This window comes from Dipodomys merriami, unplaced genomic scaffold (genome assembly GCF_024711535.1).
Source record: "Dipodomys merriami isolate MVZ:Mamm:240054 unplaced genomic scaffold, mDipMer1.0.p SCAF_201, whole genome shotgun sequence".
Taxonomy (NCBI): Eukaryota; Metazoa; Chordata; class Mammalia; order Rodentia; family Heteromyidae; genus Dipodomys; species Dipodomys merriami.
This window is the reverse complement of record NW_027203394.1, coordinates 2,088,127-2,094,001: the sequence shown is the minus strand read 5'-3', so window position 1 is coordinate 2,094,001 and position 5,875 is coordinate 2,088,127.

Genomic DNA, 5,875 nt, shown 5'->3' with positions numbered 1-5,875 from the left:
TGACCACAAAACCCCTCACATTGTAAGCAGCAATTTTCTTTGTGTTTTCTCCCTATGCAAGTGGTTCTATGCAGACACACCGACACAGAGGCTGAGAAAGAGAAGAAGTAGACGAGGCCAGGGGCTACATAGAGGACCACTATGTAAAGGAGAATGGACCTCAGCTTAATTGCACAATAGCAAAATGAGCACAGAATACCAAAAATAATCTACAGCTGATACAAAAATAGAGAGAGTGCTACTGACTCACAGGAGGCTGCGATCTGAGAATTGCAATTCGAAATCATCTGTGGAAGAAAAGCCCTCGAGACTCTTCTCTCCAATTAACCAGCAAAACACATATGTGGAGTTGTGGTTCAAGAGCTAGCTTGTCCGCTTTGAGCAAAAAAGCCAAGTGAGAGCGTGAGTCCGTGGGTGCAGGCCCTGGTGTTGGCATACATGAATAAATACATAAAATTAGCAGGTCAGAAGTCTGGGCTTGGCGGACTGCAGTACTTCCATCCTAAGAGCGGCCCAGCATACCAACAAGTACTGTAATCAAACAATACTTGCTGACTGGAGCAGGACTCTGGGGAGCAGGTGCAGAGAGGGGTCCGGGAGGCCCGGCCCGTGCTGTTGTCCTGACTGGTGCAGTACCAGATCCGTGCCCAGCTCAACTCCCTGTGAGCAATGCCCAGGGACTCCAGCAAGTTCTATGGGAGGTGACTGTATCCTGTCTATGGGAGGTGACTGTATCCTGTCTATGGGAGGTGACTGTATCCTGTCTATGGGAGGTGACTGTACCCTGTCTATGGGAGGTGACTGTACTGTCTATGGGAGGTGACTGTATCCTGTCTATGGGAGGTGACTGTATCCTGTCTATGGGAGGTGACTCTATCCTGTCTATGGGAGGTGACTGTATCCGGTCTATGGGAGGTGACTGTATCCTGTCTATGGGAGGTGACTGTATCCTGTCTAAGGGAGGTGACTGTATCCTGTCTATGGGAGGTGACTGTACTGTCTATGGGAGGTGACTGTACCCTGTCCTGTCTATGGGAGGTGACTGTATCCTGTCTATGGGAGGTGACTGTACCCTGTCTATGGGAGGTGACTGTACCCTGTCTATGGGAGGTGACTGTATCCTGTCTATGGGAGGTGACTGTACTGTCTATTGGAGGTGACTGTATCCTGTCTATGGGAGGTGACTGTATCCTGTCTATGGGAGGTGACTGTATCCTGTCTATGGGAGGTGACTGTACTGTCTATGGGAGGTGACTGTATCCTGTCTAAGGGAGGTGACTGTATCCTGTCTATGGGAGGTGACTGTACTGTCTATGGGAGGTGACTGTACCCTGTCCTGTCTATGGGAGGTGACTGTATCCTGTCTATGGGAGGTGACTGTACCCTGTCTAGGGGAGGTGACTGTACTGTCTATGGGAGGTGACTGTATCCTGTCTATGGGAGGTGACTGTACCCTGTCTATGGGAGGTGACTGTATCCTGTCTATGGGAGGTGACTGTATCCTGTCTATGGGAGGTGACTGTACCCTGTCTATGGGAGGTGACTGTACCCTGTCTATGGGAGGTGACTGTATCCTGTCTATGGGAGGTGACTGTATCCTGTCTATGGAGGTGACTGTACCCTGTCTATGGGAGGTGACTGTACCCTGTCTATGGGAGGTGACTGTATCCTGTCTATGGGAGCTGACTGTACTGTCTATGGGAGGTGACTGTATCCTGTCTATGGGAGGTGACTGTACCCTGTCTATGGGAGGTGACTGTATCCTGTCTATGGGAGGTGACTGTACCCTGTCTATGGGAGGTGACTCTATCCTGTCTATGGGAGGTGACTGTACCCTGTCTATGGGAGGTGACTGTACTGTCTATGGGAGGTGACTGTATCCTGTCTATGGGAGGTGACTGTATCCTGTCTATGGGAGGTGACTGTATCCTGTCTATGGGAGGTGACTGTACTGTCTATGGGAGGTGACTGTACTGTCTATGGGAGGTGACTGTACCCTGTCTATGGGAGGTGACTGTATCCTGTCTATGGGAGGTGACTGTACTGTCTATTGGAGGTGACTGTATCCTGTCTATGGGAGGTGACTGTATCCTGTCTATGGGAGGTGACTGTATCCTGTCTATGGGAGGTGACTGTATCCTGTCTATGGGAGGTGACTGCACTGTCTATGGGAGGTGACTGTACCCTGTCTATGGGAGGTGACTGTACCCTGTCTATGGGAGGTGACTGTATCCTCTCTATGGGAGGTGACTGTATCCTGTCTATGGGAGGTGACTGTACCCTGTCTATGGGAGGTGACTGTATCCTGTCTATGGGAGGTGACTGTATCCTGTCTATGGGAGGTGACTGTATCCTGTCTATGGGAGGTGACTGTACCCTGTCTATGGGAGGTGACTCTACCCTGTCTATGGGAGGTGACTGTATACTTTCTATGGAAGGTGACTGTATCCTGTCTAAGGGAGGTGACTGTATCCTGTCTATGGGAGGTGACTGTACTGTCTATGGGAGGTGACTGTACCCTGTCCTGTCTATGGGAGGTGACTGTATCCTGTCTATGGGAGGTGACTGTACCCTGTCTATGGGAGGTGACTGTACTGTCTATGGGAGGTGACTGTATCCTGTCTATGGGAGGTGACTGTACCCTGTCTATGGGAGGTGACTGTATCCTGTCTATGGGAGGTGACTGTATCCTGTCTATGGGAGGTGACTGTACCCTGTCTATGGGAGGTGACTGTACCCTGTCTATGGGAGGTGACTGTATCCTGTCTATGGGAGGTGACTGTATCCTGTCTATGGGAGGTGACTGTACCCTGTCTATGGGAGGTGACTGTACCCTGTCTATGGGAGGTGACTGTATCCTGTCTATGGGAGCTGACTGTACTGTCTATGGGAGGTGACTGTACCCTGTCTATGGGAGGTGACTGTACCCTGTCTATGGGAGGTGACTGTACCCTGTCTATGGGAGGTGACTGTATCCTGTCTATGGGAGGTGACTGTACCCTGTCTATGGGAGGTGACTGTATCCTGTCTATGGGAGGTGACTGTACCCTGTCTATGGGAGGTGACTGTATCCTGTCTATGGGAGGTGACTGTATCCTGTCTATGGGAGGTGACTCTATCCTGTCTATGGGAGGTGACTGTATCCTGTCTATGGGAGGTGACTCTATCCTGTCTATGGGAGGTGACTGTATCCTGTCTATGGGAGGTGACTCTATCCTGTCTATGGGAGGTGACTGTACCCTGTCTATGGGAGGTGACTGTATCCTGTCTATAGGAGGTGACTGTACCCTGTCTATGGGAGGTGACTGTATCCTGTCTATGGGAGGTGACTGTATCCTGTCTATGGGAGGTGACTGTACCCTGTCTATGGGAGGTGACTGTATCCTGTCTATGGGAGGTGACTGTACCCTGTCTATGGGAGGTGACTGTATCCTGTCTATGGGAGGTGACTGTATCCTGTCTAAGGGAGGTGACTGTACTGTCTATGGGAGGTGACTGTATCCTGTCTATGGGAGCTGACTGTACTGTCTATGGGAGGTGACTGTACTGTCTATGGGAGGTGACTGTACTGTCTATGGGAGGTGACTGTATCCTGTCTATGGGAGGTGACTGTATCCTGTCTATGGGAGGTGACTGTACACTGTCTATGGGAGGTGACTGTATCCTGTCTATGGGAGGTGACTGTACTGTCTATGGGAGGTGACTGTACTGTCTATGGGAGGCGACTGTATCCTGTCTATGGGAGGTGACTGTACTGTCTATGGGAGGTGACTGTATCCTGTCTATGGGAGGTGACTGTACTGTCTATGGGAGGTGACTGTATCCTGTCTATGGGAGGTGACTGTACCCTGTCTATGGGAGGTGACTGTATCCTGTCTATGGGAGGTGACTGTACCCTGTCTATGGGAGGTGACTGTATCCTGTCTATGGGAGGTGACTGTATCCTGTCTATGGGAGGTGACTGTATCCTGTCTATGGGAGCTGACTGTACTGTCTATGGGAGGTGACTGTATCCTGTCTATGGGAGGTGACTGTATCCTGTCTATGGGAGGTGACTGTACCCTGTCTATGGGAGGTGACTGTATCCTGTCTATGGGAGCTGACTGTACTGTCTATGGGAGGTGACTGTACTGTCTATGGGAGGTGACTGTACTGTCTATGGGAGGTGACTGTACCCTGTCTATGGGAGGTGACTGTACCCTGTCTATGGGAGGTGACTGTACTGTCTATGGGAGGTGACTGTACCCTGTCTATGGGAGGTGACTGTACCCTGTCTATGGGAGGTGACTGTATCCTGTCTATGGGAGGTGACTGTATCCTGTCTATGGGAGGTGACTGTATCTTGTCTATGGGAGGTGACTGTACCCTGTCTATGGGAGGTGACTCTATCCTGTCTATGGGAGGTGACTGTATCCTGTCTATGGGAGGTGACTCTATCCTGTCTATGGGAGGTGACTGTATCCTGTCTATGGGAGGTGACTGTACCCTGTCTATGGGAGGTGACTGTATCCTGTCTAAGGGAGGTGACTGTACTGTCTATGGGAGGTGACTGTACTGTCTATGGGAGGTGACTGTATCCTGTCTATGGGAGGTGACTGTATCCTGTCTATGGGAGGTGACTGTACTGTCTATGGGAGGTGACTGTATCCTGTCTATGGGAGGTGACTGTACTGTCTATGGGAGGTGACTGTATCCTGTCTATGGGAGGTGACTGTACCCTGTCTATGGGAGGTGACTGTATCCTGTCTATGGGAGGTGACTGTACCCTGTCTATGGGAGGTGACTGTACTGTCTATGGGAGGTGACTGTACCCTGTCCTGTCTATGGGAGGTGACTGTATCCTGTCTATGGGAGGTGACTGTATCCTGTCTATGGGAGGTGACTGTATCCTGTCTATGGGAGGTGACTGTACCCTGTCTATGGGAGGTGACTGTACTGTCTATGGGAGGTGACTGTATCCTGTCTATGGGAGGTGACTGTACCCTGTCTATGGGAGGTGACTGTATCCTGTCTATGGGAGGTGACTGTATCCTGTCTATGGGAGGTGACTGTACCCTGTCTATGGGAGGTGACTGTACCCTGTCTATGGGAGGTGACTGTATCCTGTCTATGGGAGGTGACTGTATCCTGTCTATGGGAGGTGACTGTACCCTGTCTATGGGAGGTGACTGTACCCTGTCTATGGGAGGTGACTGTATCCTGTCTATGGGAGCTGACTGTACTGTCTATGGGAGGTGACTGTACCCTGTCTATGGGAGGTGACTGTACCCTGTCTATGGGAGGTGACTGTACCCTGTCTATGGGAGGTGACTGTATCCTGTCTATGGGAGGTGACTGTACCCTGTCTATGGGAGGTGACTGTATCCTGTCTATGGGAGGTGACTGTACCCTGTCTATGGGAGGTGACTGTATCCTGTCTATGGGAGGTGACTGTATCCTGTCTATGGGAGGTGACTCTATCCTGTCTATGGGAGGTGACTGTATCCTGTCTATGGGAGGTGACTCTATCCTGTCTATGGGAGGTGACTGTATCCTGTCTATGGGAGGTGACTCTATCCTGTCTATGGGAGGTGACTGTACCCTGTCTATGGGAGGTGACTGTATCCTGTCTATAGGAGGTGACTGTACCCTGTCTATGGGAGGTGACTGTATCCTGTCTATGGGAGGTGACTGTATCCTGTCTATGGGAGGTGACTGTACCCTGCCTATGGGAGGTGACTGTATCCTGTCTATGGGAGGTGACTGTACCCTGTCTATGGGAGGTGACTGTATCCTGTCTATGGGAGGTGACTGTATCCTGTCTAAGGGAGGTGACTGTACTGTCTATGGGAGGTGACTGTATCCTGTCTATGGGAGCTGACTGTACTGTCTATGG